We start from the raw sequence: 15414 nt of genomic DNA on the forward strand, positions 1-15414 counted from the left end.
GTCCCTACAAGTGTGGGAAATGTGGGAAGAGCTTCAGAGACAGCTCCATCCTCTTACAGCACCAGGTAGTCCACACTGGGGAACAGCTCTACACCTGCTTGGAATGCGGGAAGAGCTTTGGGAACAGCTCCACCCTGAATCACCAATAGCACATCCACACTGGGGAGAGGCCCTACGAGTGTCCTGTGTGTGGGAAGAGGATTCAGACCAGCTCCCATCTCCTCCTACATGGGCAGATTCACACAGAGGAGAGGCCCTTGCGCTGCCCCGGCTGTGGGAAGGGATTCAAGAACAACTCCACCCTCACTGCCCACTGGCACATCCACACTGGGGAGAGGCCCTACGAGTGTCCTGTGTGTGGGAAGAGCTTCTCACACAGCTCAGCCTTGTCCCGACACCAACGGAGCTACCACTGAGGGAAGCACTGTGAGTGCCCCGAGTGTGGGAAGAGCTTCGTGCTCTGCTCCAGCTCCATCCCCCATGGGAGGATTGGTGTTGGAAGATCCCCAGTGATCCCCGTTGGGCAGAGCCCTGGTGATCCGTGCTCCTGGTGATCCGTGCTGGGGAGACACCTGGGTGGGGGGGCTCTGCATCATCCTGTCTCCCTGTGGGCACTTGGGTGGACGCAGGGACAGGAACATCCATTGGGATACAAACCAACATTGGGAATTCCTTGGGGAGAGTGTTCTCTGTATCTTTTGTGTTCAATCCTATCTTCTGTTGGCATCCAGGAGTACTGAATGGTCTTGGAGGTCTTTTCCCATGTGGTGGTTTGTAAAGATTTTCTGAAATATTTTACCTACCGAGCCCTAAACAGTCTCCCTTGTATCTGACAAGAAGCAGTCAGTGTTGGATTAGCACATTTTTCAGCAATAAGCAAATTTATATATCTTTGTGAAACACACATGTAATGACAAAAGGCCTCGGGAAAGTTCTCTTTCCCTTCTGGCCTCTCACAGAGTAACACCAGCCCAGGCCCCTCCAAGCTGCCCGGGCAGGGGCAGGCGGGCTCTGACTCAGAGTTCAGGAAGCTGCCGGGCCCCGTTTCCAAGCAGGGACCCCGATATCCAGGGAAAGGGAAGGACAGGCCCGTTGCTGCCATCCCTGCCCCGGCATGGCCGGGGCTCAGCAGAACCCTGCCCTGCCCCGGCCTGGAGCGGCTCCGAACGGCCGGGCCCGCCCCGCTGCCCCCGGGGCTGGGGGAAAAACAACCGAGCCCCGTTCTGGCAAGGACCCACAGCCTTGTCTGCTGGGCAGGGTGGAGGAAGAACCCCCGGCCCGCGGCTGGAACTGAATGCAGCGGGCGCTGGAGAACAGCCATGAATCCAGAAACTCATCACCGCTCCTCTGGATAAACCCTACAGTCCTCACCAGCCCAGCGTGGCCTTGAAAGACTCTTTATTGTAAATAGCTCCGACCGCCCCACCTGGGAAATACCACAAAACCCTCTGCTGCCCGGGCCATGCATTAACTCTTTCAGTGCCTAAAATAAACCTCTACAGGTACTTTATTGTCTCTCCTAAATTTAAAAAATCCAAAACAACAAAAACTAAAATAGTAATACACACAGAAACAAGATAAAAACACCTTAATCAAACAAAAAGAAAAGTCAAATCCCAAATAGAGGAAGAAGAAAAGTCATGAAATAAAATTTCTCTTTTTTTAAACTATGGAGAAAAAACTCTTGTTTCCCTATAACATATCAAAATGTTGTGAAGTGAATATGACTGTTCTAAATGTAAATATAAACAAAAGCATTCATATTACAGTAAACAAATGTAAAAATTGCTGTTACCTGCTCAGTTTAAATAATAAAATAATCCCTTTCAGTTTCCCCCCAAAAAAAGAAAAAAAAAAAACTTATGCTCTCAAAAAAATAGTAAACTTTTGTTTAAAAATATAATCCTTAAAGTGTGCCTCATAAATTAATATAGTCCACAAAAAAAAAAAGGTATGAGATTAACTGTTAGACTAAAAAAAGGGTTTTTACATAGCAATCAGATTTCCATTCTCCTGGGAACAACAAAACCACAGGAAAACTATTTCTTGTGAAGAAATCTTCATAGACTGAAAAAAAAGTCTCCTCTTACTAGTAAATTAGTAAAAAACTATTTTAAAGATGGCAAACAAACTGAGTTGGTTTTTGTATGTTTTCAGTATTAAAAAAAAAAAGTGTGTGGAGGAAAACATGTATTCTAAAGCTTTATTCTAAATTAAGTTTTCTTATACATTTTAGTGATAAAATTACTCTTTATACCATTTAAAGTTAAACCTGTTTTTTGCCTTCTTGCAAATCCTATCTCACAACAAAAAAAGTTTAGATTAATAAACTAAATCCAACCTCAGCTATTCCATTATTTAGATTTCCTATTCCCCAAGGGTGTCTTCCACAGGCAAATGCTTATTAACTGGGGTAAAGACCAAGATTTTGGTGACAGTGAGGTAGAAACATCTCCAAAAAAGGTTCTTCCCTCCCAGCTGAGCATGCGGATCCTCAGCTTGCACAGACACATGTTGCAGTGTGCTTCTGGTTAATGGTGTGTTCTGTTATTGCCCAAGTTCATGGTTTAGTCCAAAATTATACCCTCCCACCCTCCTTGTCCATCTGTCCTGAATTACCTGTCAATGCTGTTTTGTGCCAACCCCCTGCTTGCAATTCCCCTTTGGAAATCCCCTAAAACTGGACGTCTCATCAGTCCATGGTAACCCAGTTTTCCCCCCTACCTCCCTCATTGGACAATGCCTTTGTGAGCCCCTACCCTTTATCCCTCCTCAGCATTTCTTCAATTTGTACCTTCCCCTTGAACCTCCCCATATTTATGTTGTTGCAGCTTCAGCATTTTTGTCTTTTGCCCCACAGATTCCCCAGAGTAAGGAATCCTTTTTATCCTATGCAAAAGACCTTCCCCTCCTCCTTGTCCCCCTCAAATGCAATCTGAGAGCCAAAAGGCCATGGAGCAATGGCTGGAGCCACGTCTAAGGCCTCCTGTTCCCCGAGTGTGACCCACTCTAGGCATGGGGCCCTAGTGGCAAAGTGAGTGCAGCACTGGCTGTTGTGACAGTGCCCTGCCTCTGGTCTCACTTGGGTTTCTGACTGGCTCTGAGGCAGGGGCTGCCATTCCTCACTTGTGGGGAGACCAGAGCCCCCAGACCCTCACCCAGCGTGCAGGCACTGCCTGGCAGCGCTCCGTCCACTGGCACGGTCACGCTCTGCGTCTCGGCCACTGCGCCATTGCTGCTGCTGCTGCTGTTTCATTTGCTTTCAGCACACCCAAGCTCACTGTTAGGCCACGATGGCCTCCAGTTCTGCCCTCTTCCCATCCCTGTGTGGGGATGGAGCACTGCTGTGCTTTCAGGAAGCTCTTTGTGAACACTTCCAGCATTGCAAGCTCCTTTGTCCTATATGGATGCTTGCCAGGGAATCCCTCAAGGCTGGGCTCAGAGCATACTCAAGCTGGCTCTTCTAAAACCCAGGCTCCTTGTCCCCTTCATCGTGCTCAGCACAGCTTTTAACCCCACAGTGTTGTGCAAGGGACCTGCATGACCTGAGCTGCCCTTGTTCCTCTCTGTCCGTGCACAGAGAACGGCAGCAGGGCCCTGTGTGTCCCAGGGCTCATGTTTGGTGCCGCTCAGGCTCCACAGAGATGTGGGTAAAGTGAAAAAAAAAAACTTTATGAAGGGAAGGCAAAGCGAAGGGGTGAGCTGGGAGGCAAAACAGGGGATGGGCAGGGCCTGAGGAATGGAGGGAGGGAACTGCCAACAGGGAGGGAGACGGCAGGAGCTCCTGGAGCTTGCCACAGGCTCAGCTGTGAGCAGCGAGAGCTGTGCCTGGAGCTGCAGCTGGTCCCGTCTGCTCTGCAGCTGGTCCCATCTTCAATGGGCAGGTCGCCGAAGGACAGGGGTTCTTCTGATCCAGCAGACCAAGTTCGGCAGATCTTCTGTTGAACTGCAGCTGGATAACCTGCCTCATAAAGCAGGGGCTCTTGTCCTCCTTCAGGGCTTGAAGGGCTGCGAGAGAGAGAAGCAGAACCACAGTCAGAGGCCAGACTGTGGGAATCCAAGGCAACCTTCCTGCCAGGGCCATCCCACCCAGCTCCTGCCATGGCCACGAAGGAGCAGGAGACCAGGGCACGGGCCAGAAGGTGCTGGCCATGGATCCCCCGTGTCCCTGAGAGCTCTCTGTGCTCGGCCCGCACGGCCCCTCGTCCGCACAGGTTGCAGAGCCCTCCGCAGCTGGGCAGCGATTGTAGCTCCGTGCCCGGCATTTGCAGCTGCCCCCGGCGGCCCCAATACCACAAGGGCAGCTGCCCTCACTCACCCTCACTGAGGACCTGCAGCTCCTCCTTGTGTCCCCTCAGGAGCGTTCCGGCGAGCCCTGGCAACACAGAGCCCGTGTCGGCCCCAGCGGCACAGCTGCCCCCCAGGGGCGCTGCCAGCCCTGCGGCCACACGGCCTCGTCCCCCGGGCAGGGCTCAGCCCGGGCCCCTGGCGCATCGTGCCGCCCCAGGGCACGGCTGCGGGAGTGCGGCGGCAGCGCCGAGGGCAGGCGGGGCTGCACCGCGCCGGGCCCGGCTCCCGCTGCCGGGGCAGCAGCCGGGCCGGAGGCGGGGAGGGACGGCGGGCTGGCGGCTCACCGATGAGCCTGAGGGCCGCCTGTCGCAGGCGCGGCTGCGGGCTCTGCAGGCACGGCAGGGCCCAGCGCAGGTGCTCGGCCGCTCGGCTCTCGTCCTGTAGCAGCTGCGGAGAGCGCCAGGAGGGAAAGCTCAGTGCGGGCTCTGCCCCTCAGCCGGGCGCTCCCTGCGCCCAGCCCCGGCCTCCCCGGCCCGCACAGCCCCGAGGGACAGCCGGGCCAGGACTCCGTGGGCACCCGGCTCGGGGCCAGAGGAGCCCGGCCGAGAGCCCACGCGGCCCAGCGAAGGGAGCAGCCCCTGTGTAGGGCGCAGGCTGCGGCTGCCCTGGCTGCGGCGCTGGGCAGGGCCACAGCTGCCGGCCCCGCACGCTGAGCTCCCGGGGCAGGGGACTTCTCCAGCCTGTGGCTGGGGCTTCCAGGCTGGCCTTACCAGGCACTTGGCGACCTTCATGCGCCACGGCTGGCTCAGCAGCTCCTCCAGATCCCTCCTCCCCAAGAAGCGTGCTGCGCTAAGCAGAGTTTCGCCAGAGGCCTGGAGAGCAGTAGAGAGCCGGAGGTGGCACCAGAGCCCGGGGCATGGGACCCACGTCCCTGGGCCAAGGCCAGGGCGAGCCTGGAGCCCACGAGGCGCCAGGGGAAGAGGCAGCCAAGCCCCTGCCGGGGATGCAGCAGCACGACACAAAACCTCACCTTCGCCACGCACCAGTTCTCGTTATGCCAGTGCAAGAAGAGGGGAAGCAGGCTCTGGCTCACGGTTCTGGTGAGAGCCTTTTTCCCCTCTTCCACTACCAGCTCCATCACCTTGCTGAAGAGCTGGATGGAGAGCAGCTGCACGTGGCTGTTGTCCTGGAGGAAAGGAGAAGAGCTCAGCACCAACTAGTCCAGTCCCAGTGGGGCAAAGGCCCAAAACTGCCCAGGGCACAAAGTTTCCTGGCAGTCCACAGAACCTTACATTCTCAAAGTGTGGGAGGAGTGGCTCAGCCAGCTTCTGGGCAGTGGCTCTGGGTATCTTAAGGTGTTTCTCCTGGAGCATGTGGGCGAGCACAGAGAGGGTCATCCACACCATCTCTCCATCTGGATCACCCAGCTGCTCCACCAGGTGGTGGTAGATGCCGCGTATTCCTCCGCTCTGTGTGCAACACAAGGCTGTGCTGTGAAGCCCTGGAGGGCTGCAGCACCAACAGGTCCCTGGCCCTGCAACCCCACGCAGCTGCCTCAGGGCCCAGAGGCCAGAGGCCTGTGCCGAGGCACTTGGGCAGCTGAAGCGGGAGGCAGAGAGCTGGGAGCAGCTGCCTCAGCTGCCAAATCCCAGGCAAGCCCAAGGAGCAGCGTTGCCCAGCCCCACGATGCCAGCGTGGCTTCAGCCACTGCCCCCTTCTCACCAGCGAGGGCTCCTTGCTGAGCACCACGAGGCCTCTGAGCTCCAGGCGCAGCCTGTCCCTGCTCTCGCTCGGCAGGTGCCTGGACATGACCGACAGGGCACTGTGCCCGTGTTGGCTCAAGTCCAGGCACTGCAGGACCTGAAAGGCACAGGACAGTGACAGGGACGTGGCCGCTGGGAGTGCAGAACTGCCCAGGGCCAGGCCCAGGCGGCAGCACCGGGCGCGCACCGTGCCAGGCGGCTGCGGCTCCCAGAGCCAGAGAGCTGGGAGGCAGCTCAGCCAGGCAGCACTGGCCCTCAGGCTCACCTCCACAAAGAACGCCAGGGCTGGCAGATCCCAGCGCGGCTGCCCCCCGATGAGCAGGCTGAGCAGGTGCCTGGCGATGCCGCAACACAAGGGGCTCGAGCCACGGCGCATCTCCCTGGCAGGAGGAGAAAGGCACCAAAGCCCTGAGCCGGGCGGGCAAACCTCTCCCAGGACTGACTCACAGAGGTGTGGGACCTTTGCCCAGCACCCTGCGAGGGGACGTGGGCCCTTTGGGAGGCGGCTGCTCCTGGGAGCCCTCCTCTCCCAGCCTTTTCCAGGCTGCTCGGTCCTCCCTCGGTGCCAAGGCCATCTGGCCACGACCACGGGGAGCGTGTGGGGCACTCTGGGCACAGGGCACCAATGCTGGCAGCGGGGAGAAGGGGGACTCACCTGGCCAGCAGCCCCACTGCATAGTGCTGGGTCTCAGCACAGAGCAGGGTGTCCCAGACCCGCCTGCGCTCCAGAGCCACCAGCTTCTTGTCACAGCCCAGTAGGCAGAGCAGAGCCTTCATGGTCTTCACTGCAAACCTGTGGCCAGAGCAAAGGCCAGGTCACGCTGGGAGCAGTGACCCTGGCCACAAGGGCATGGGAAGGACAGGGTGACTGGGACCTGTTGGGCTTGATGGGAAGGCGGTGTTCCTCCCGGCACGCTGTCCAGAAGTTCTCAACCTCCTGTGGCATCTGCTCTGTGGTGCTGAAAATTTGGAATAGCAGAGCCACGAAGACACGGGCAGAATATGCAATCATTGTGTGGTGCCACTCGGGCATGTGGACAGTCACCCAGAGCACCAGAGTTGCCTGCAAAAGACAGAGTAGCCCGAGGCAGTGCTCAGTGCCGAGGTGTCCGTGTGGCAGAGCCCCAGGGGAGACGCAGGGGGAGCACCCGGCCTGCTGCCCCTGAGCCTGTCCCTAGCCCAGCCTTCAGCCCAGTGCCCGAGGCTGGGAGCTGCAGGGCACTGAGCAGAGCATGGAGAGCTGCTGGAGAGGGGATCTGGAGGGCAAGCAAAGGCCAGTGTCAGAAACTCACTGCCAGTGCAAAGATGGCCTCGTTGTCCTCTTTAATGAAGAACATGCTGTATACTGGCCTGTCTTCCATCACAAAGAGCAGCTCTGGAAGCACCTTCTGCACTGCTGGTCCCGATGAGCCGATGGTTTTCCACATCAAGGCTGCAGCTCTGTGGGACCAGAGCTGTGCATCAGTACCAAGCCCCATGCAGCTGAGTGGGGCCAGGTGACAAAGCCCCCGTGCCCTGAGGGGCAGGGAGGGAGCATGGCAGAAGGATCAGCAAACAGGATGGCTCAAGGGGCCCAGAGCTCTCTGCCTGTCTGGCAGACCTTACTGGACAGGCTGTGCAGGGCAATGGCCCTACAGACCAGTGAAGCCTGAGCTCACAGGGCACCTGTGCCGCGTACCCGTCACACAATGGGGCACAGCGCAGGAGGCTCATCACCACATTAGCTGGGTGTTCTTCAGCCAGCCTCAGGAGGTCATTTTGCAGCCTGGCATCCACAGTTCCACAGGACACGAGTCTCTGATGAATGTCCCTCACCCTGTGTGGCACCTGGAGGGGGCACAGGGAAGATTTGGAGTGCTGTCCATGGGAGCCTCTGGCCCCGCTCACTCACCAGATCGCCCCAGGGCCGGATGCGCTTGACGGCCACCTGTGAGCCAAGGGGCAGCAGCGGGCTGAGCTCGCCGCCTGGCACGCCGCGTTCCAACCTCCCCTTCCTCGTCTTCTTCTTCCTCCTCCTCCTCTTCCCTCTTTCTCCCTCCTCCTCTGCCCCTGCCACTCACCGTGGTGCCGTTCGCAAGCCGGGTGACCGGGATGACGCTGCCAAAGCCGCCGCTGTCCAGCAGCGAATCCATCCGGAACCGCTCCTGCAACGCCTCCTGCGACTCCCCTGCGGGCGACACGCGGCTGTCAGCACTCGGCCTGGGGCCAGACACGGCCCCCGAGCGCCCCCCGAGCGTCCTGGGCCGAGCATCCCCACCCGCCCCTGGCCCCGGCGGAGCTCGGGCTGAAGGAGCCGCAGCGGGGGCTGCGGGAGCGGCCGCGCCGTGTGTGCCCTCTGCAAGCCCCGGGAGGAGCCGGGGCCGGGGCTGGAGCTGGGGCTGGGACTGGGGATGGGACTGGGGATGGGGCTGGGGATGGGGCTGGGGCTGGGGCTGGGGCTGGGACAAGCGATGCCAAAGAGAAGTGATGCCCAGCCAACAGCGCCACAGCCAGGACAGCGAGAGCCGGGCGGAGGCGACACCGGGGGAGGATGGGTGGGGCCGGCGACGGGGCAGGGGCAGCCCCGCCCGGGGCCGGGGGCGGGCTCGGAACATGGCCCGGAACGGGAAGAGGGGAGAAGGTAAGAGAGGGAAAGGGTCGGGGAAATCGACTCCGAGGAAGAGAAGGAAGAAGAGATCCAGAGGATCTGTAGACTCGCTGCTGCCGCTGCTGCCGCTGCTGCCGCTGCCGCCACTGCCGCTGCTGCTGCCGCTGCTGCTGCTGCCGCTGCCGCTGCTGCCGCTGTTGCTGTTGCAACTGAACCCCCGGGGCCGTTTCTCGGAGTGTTCGTTTGGCCGCGTGTCCGTTCCACGCTCGCCCCACTCGCCCCATGGCCGAGCCCCGCGCACCCCGGGGGCAGCCCCTGAAACTGTCCCAGCACGAGCCGGGGCCGGGCCGGGGGCTCCCCGCAGAGCTGGGGCCGGGCCGGGGGCCGGGGCACCGGCCAGAGGCCACGGCACCACACCGGGAGCCTGAGGCCGAAGGAGAGATTAGTTAACTTGATCCACTGTGAATTGAGAAAGCGAAATGACTTTTCATTGGTTTTCCGAGCTGTCCATCACTAAATCAGCTCTCCGATTGGTCCCCGCAGCTCACAGGGGAGGCCCCCAGACGCGGGACAGCCCCTCCCACTCCCCGGCCTCACGTTGCTTCCCTCAGGCGAAATCCACCCCTCCCCCAGCACAGGAAACCCACACAAAGACAAAAACAATAAAGAAAAAGATTCTTATCTCCGGGTACTTGAAGTTCAGCCAAGAGCACACACTAACTCAGAAAAGACTTCCCTAAATGCATCAACATGTTGAGTATTCATTGACAATTCCGGATGCGCTCTCCCGAGGGTCCCTGCGGGGGTTCCACCCGGGGGGGGCTCGGACGGGGCTTGGCCCAGACCCACCCCGGGACCCTCCCCAAAAAACCGCCCGGGACCCCCCCCAAAAAACCGACTGGGACCAGGTCAGTGACTGGGGGAGGGTGCCGGCTCTTTTTGGGGGGCCCCGGTGTTTCGGGGGGGTCTCGGTATTTTTTTTTTTTGGGGGGGGGTCTCGGTATTTGGGGGGGGTCTCGATTTTGGGGATTCTCGGTATTGGGGGGGGGGAGTCCCAGGATTGGGGATCCCGATATTTGGGGGGGGTCCCGCTATTTTTGGGGGCGGAGTCCCGGTATTTGGGGCGGGTGTCGATATTTGGGGGGGGGTCCCGGTATTTGGGGAATCGCGACTGTTTTGGGGGTCCCGGTATTTGGGGGACTCCCAATATTTGGGGGGTCCTGGTATTTTTTGGGGGGTCCCAGTGTTTGGGAGGGGGGGTCTCTATTTTTTTGGGGGGGGTTCCCGATATTTGAGGGGGTTCCGGTATTTGGGGAACTCCCAATATTTGGGGGGTCCCGGTATTTTTTTGGGAGGGGCCCCGATATTCCACGGGGTGCGATATTTGGGGGTCCCGGCTTTTTTGGGGGGGTCCTGGAGTTTGGGGGATTCCAATATTTGGGGGGGGTCCCGATATTTGGGGGGTCCCGGTAATTTTTTGGGAGGGTGGGGCTCGGCTCTTTTTGGGGGTTCCCAGTATTGTGGGGGGGGCCCTGATATTGGGGGGGGGGAGTCGGTCCTGTTATTTTGGGTTCTCGTATTTTTGGGGGGTTCCCTCTATTTTTGGGATTCGTTTTTGGGGGGTTCGTTATTTTTGGTGTTTTTAGGGTTTCCCGTATTTTTCGGGGGGTTCTCGCTATTTTTTGGGGGGGGGGGGTCTCTGTATTTTTGGGGTTCCCAGGGTTTATTTTGGGGTCCCTGTGCTGCTTTTGGGGTTCCCTGTATTTTTTGGGGTTCTCTCTGGTTTTGGGGTTCTCTGTATTTTCGGGTTCCCTGTGCTGCTTTTGGGGTCCCCGGTGCAGTTTTGGGGGTCCCTGTGCTGATTTTTGGGATCCCTGTGCTGATTTTGGGGTCTCTGTTTTTGGGTTCCCCCCCTGATTTTTGGGGTTCTCTCTGTTTTTGGGGTCCCTGTGTTTATTTTGAGGTCCCCGTGCTGATTTTTGGGGTCTCTGTTTTTGGGGTTCTCTCTATTTTTGGGGTCTCTCTGTATTTCGGGGTTCTCTGTGTTTTTGGGCATCCCAGTGTCTGATTTTGGGGTCTCTGTTTTTGTGGTCCCCGTGCTGATTTTTGGGGTTCCGGTATTTATTTTGGGGTCTCTATTTTTGGGGTCTGTGGTTTTGGGGTCTGTTTTTGGGGCCCCGGTGTTTATTTTGGGGTCTCTATTTTTGGGGTTTGTGTTTTTGGGGTCTCTGTTTTTGGGGTTCTCTTTGTTTTTGGGGTTTTGTTTTTGGGGTCCCTGTGCTGTTTTTGGGGTCCCTGTGTTTATTTCGGGGTCTCTATTTTTGGGGTGTCTCTGTATTTGGGGGTTCTCTGTATTTTTGGGGTTTTCTCTGTTTTGGGTTCCCCGTGTTTATTTTGGGGTCTCCCCAGGCCGGGGGGTGGGGCCGGCAGCGCCGGTGCCCGTGAGCCGGATGGGCCGGGCAGCGGCCATGGGAGGGACTGGGGGAACTGGGAATGGGAACTGGGGAGACTGGGATGGACTGGATGGGACTGGGAATGGGAAATGAGGGAATTGGGAGGGACTGGGGGAACTGAGGGGACTGGGAGGGACTGGGAGGGACTGGGAGGGACTGGGAATGGAAATGGGGGACCTGGGAGGGACTGGGGGAGACTGGGAGGGACTGGGGGGAACTGGGAATGGAAATGGGGGCACTGGGATTTTGGGGTCCCCCACTGGTGTCCCCCATCCGCCCAGTTTGGAATGGGGTCTGGGGTCTCTGGAATTGGGTCTGGGGTCTCTGGAATTGGGTCTGGGGGCTCTGTTTGGAATTGGGTCTGGGGTCTCCGGAATCGGGTCTGGGGTCTCTGGTGTCAGTTTTGGCTCCCCCAGGGCTGGCGCTGGAATTGGGTCTGGGGGCTTTGGCCAGAGCCACCCGGATGCGGCTGTGGGGGCAGGAGCAGCGCCAGGGTGAGTGTGAGACCCCAGACCCAAAATCCCCCTGAGACCCCAGACCCAACTGGGGACCTCCAAAATCCCCCTGAGACCCCAGACCCAATTGGGGATCCCCAAATCCCCCCCCAATCCCCACTCCCCCTCACCAATTTTGGGTCCCCCCCTCCCCAATTTGGGGTCTCCCCCCTCCCCAGTTTCGGGGTCCCCCCCCAATTTGGGGTCTGTCTCCCCAATTTTGGGGTCTCTTCCCCCCCAATTTGTGTCTCCCCTCCCCAATCTGTCTCCCTCTCCCCATTTTCATGATTCCCCTCCCCAGTTTTGTCTCCCCCTCCCCAGTTTGTCCCCCAGGCTCCCCCCTGCTGTCAGCAGCCGCTGCCGAGCGTTTGGTGCCGCGCTGAGCCGGGCCAGGGGGGCGGCGCTGAAACTGGGACAGCTGCTGAGCATGGCAGGTGGGACCCCAAAACACCCCAAAATCACCCCAAAATAAACCCAAAAATATCCCAAAATAACCCAAAAACCATCCCAAAACCACCACAGAAATATCCCATAAACATCACAAAAATATCACACAAATATCACAGAAATATCATACAAATACCACAGAAATATCCCAAACTGGGACAGCTGTTGAGCATGGCAAGTGGGACCCCAAAAACACCCTAAAAACATCCCAAAATAACCCAAAAACCTTCCCCAAATCACTTTAAAAATATCCCATAAACACCCGAAAAATATCCCAAAAATATCTCAGAAATATCAGAAAATATGACAGAAATATCCCAAACTGGGACAGCTGCTGAGCATGGCAGGAGGGACCCAAAACACCCCAAAACACACCGAAAACATCCCAAATTAACCCCAAACCACTCCAAAATATCCCAGAAATATCCCATAAACATCACAAAAATATCACAGAAATATCCCAAAAATACCACAGAAATATCCCAAACTGGGACAGCAGCTGAGCATGGCAGGTGGGACACCAAAAACATCCAAATCACCCCCAAAACACCCCAAAATAACCCAAAAACCATCCCAAAAAGGTCACAGAAATATCCCATAAACATCACAAAAATATCACAGAAATATCACAGAAATATCACAGAAATATCATAGAAATACCACAGAAATATCCCAAACTGGAACAGCTGCTGAGCATAGCAGGAGGGACCCCAAACACCCCAAAACACCCCAAAATAACCCCAAAAATATCCCAAAATAACCCAAAAACCATCCCAAAACCATCACAGAAACATCCCAAAAATATCCCAGAAATATCACAAAAACACCCCAAAAATATCCCAAACTGGGACAGCAGCTGAGCATGGCAGGAGGGACCCGAAACACCCCAAAACACCCCAAAAACATCCCACAATAACCCCAAAACATCCCAAAATATCCCAGAAATATCCCATAAACATCACAAAAATATCACAGAAATATCCCAAAAATACCACAGAAATATGCCAAACTGGGACAGCTGCTGAGCATGGCAGGTGGGACACCAAAAACATCCAAATCACCCCCAAAACACCCCAAAATAACCCCAAAACCATCCCAAAATCACCCCAAAATCACCCCAAAAATATCCCAAAAATATCCCAAAAACACTCAAAAATAATCCAAAAAGCATCCCAAAATCACCCCAAAATATCCCATAAAAGAACCCAAAAAACATCCCATAAACAACCCAAAATCACCCCAAAAATATCCCATAAACACCCCAATAAATTTCTCAAAATCACCCTACAAACACTCCAAAACATCCCAAATTTATACCAAAATCACCCCAAAAATATTCCAAAACAATCCCACAATCACCCCAAAACCACCCAAAAAATATCCCAGAAACACCCCAAAATCACCACAAAAACACTCCCAAAATATCCCAAAATACATAACCCCATAAACCACCAAATCCCAAAAAACTCTATAACCCCAGAATCCCGTAACCCCACAATCCCATAATCCCATAACTCCATAATCCCACAATCCCATAACCCCACAAACCCTTAATTCCACAATCCCATAACCCCACAATCCCATAACCCCACAGTCCCACAATCTCACAATCCCATAACCCCATAACCCCACAATCCAATAACCCCGCAATCCCTTAGCCCCACAGTCCCACAGTCCCACAATCCCACAATCCCATAACCCCACAATTCCACAATCCCATAACCCCACAATCCCATAATCCCATAACCCCACAATCCCACAACCCCACAATCCCACAATCCCATAACCCCACAGTCCCGCACAGACTTGTCGATTCTGACCCCACAGCTGCAGCCGATCCTGGTGCGGCTCCGGCAGAGCGCAGAGCCCATGCCGGGCTGGCAGACCTGGGTAGGGGATTGGGGTTTATAGGGTTTTTATAGGATTTATTGGGTTTATAGGGTTTTTATAGGATTTCATTGGGTTTTATAGGGTTTATTGGGGTTTATTGGGGTTTGTTGGGGTGTGGCTCCGGCAGAGTGCAGAGCCCATGCTGGGCTGGCAGACTCAGGTAGGGGATTGGGGTTTTTATCCTGTGTCAGGATTTGGAACCAGCTCCTGGAATTCCAGGATTCTATGGGGCTTTTATAGGATTCTATAGGATGTAATGTGATTTTATAATAATTTATTGGATTTTCACCGGTTTTTTTTTTAATTTCCATAATTTGGGGAATTTTTGGGATCCCCAGGCTGTGCTGGAGCAGAAGCTGGGCCGGGATTTGGCACCAGCTCCAGGAATTCCAGGATTCTATGAGATTTTTATAGTTTTTAATGTAATTTTTTGATGTTTTATAGTATTTTATAGCTTTTAATGTGACTTTATGTTACTTTTTGGGATTTTCACCTGGCTTTTTTTGGAATTCTGGGATATTTTGATAATTTTGGGAATTTTTGGATCCCCTGACTGTGCTGGAGCAGGAATTGGGTCAGGATTTGGGACCAGCTCCGAAAATTCCTGGATTCTATGGGATTTTTATAGGATTTTAATGTGATTTTATGATAATTTATTGGATTTTCACCGGGTGTTTTTTTGGAATTTCGGTAATTTTGGATATTTTTGGGATCCCCAGGCTGTGCTGGAGGAGGATCTGGGCCCGGGCTGGCAGGAGCAGCTCCTGGAATTCCAGGATTTCCCCGGGGCAGGTTCAGCGCGCACGGCTCCGCGACGGCCGCCAGGGGGCGCTAAAGGTGCAGGTGGGAATAGAAGAAATAGAAATAAAAATAAAATAGAAAAAAAAAGTAAAAGCGAGAACAAAAATGAGAATAGGGATAATAGTGACGGGGATGGGGGGGATTTGGGGAGGGAAATGGAGAATTGGGGGGGGGGGGAAATAGGAAATTTGGGTGAAAAATTGGAATTTTGGGGGGAAAAATGGGAATTTTTGGGAAAAAAAACCCCAGGAATTTGGGAAATTGGGAGAACTTCGCGGAGAAAATGGGGGGAAAATGGGAATTCTGGAAAAAAAAAAAGAAAATTGGGGGAATTTGGGGGAAGAATGGGAATTTTGGGGGAAAAATGGGAATATGGAGGGAAAAATATGGAAATTTTGGAAAAAAACCCCCAGGAATTTGGGAAATTGGGGGACTTTGAGGGAATTATTGGGGAAAATGGGAATTTGGGGGGGAAAATGGGAATTTTGGGGAAAAAAACCCAGGAATTTGGGAAATTGGGGGACTTTCGGGGAAAATGGGAATTTGGAGGGTAAAAATTGGGATTTGGGGAGGGGAAAATAGAGATTTGGGGGGGACAATGGAAATTTTGAGGGGAAAAATGGGAATTTTGGAAAAAAAGCCCCAGGAAGTTGGCAAATTGGGGGAATTTGGGGGGAAAAAATGGGAAT

At 55.1% G+C, this 15414-nt stretch overlaps 1 long non-coding RNA gene across 1 annotated transcript; it reads left to right on the forward strand.

Moving 5' to 3' along the window:
- The first annotated feature begins 11925 nt into the window (after window positions 1–11925).
- On the forward strand, window positions 11926–14717 carry LOC306815354. Its single transcript, XR_013777389.1, has 3 exons — window positions 11926–12021; window positions 13839–13924; window positions 14644–14717. It is a non-coding gene; the product is annotated as an uncharacterized lncRNA (long non-coding RNA).
- Window positions 14718–15414: the final 697 nt, after the last annotated feature.

This window comes from Erithacus rubecula (assembly GCF_903797595.1).
Source record: "Erithacus rubecula genome assembly, contig: scaffold_118_arrow_ctg1, whole genome shotgun sequence".
In the NCBI taxonomy this organism is placed as follows: Eukaryota; Metazoa; Chordata; class Aves; order Passeriformes; family Muscicapidae; genus Erithacus; species Erithacus rubecula.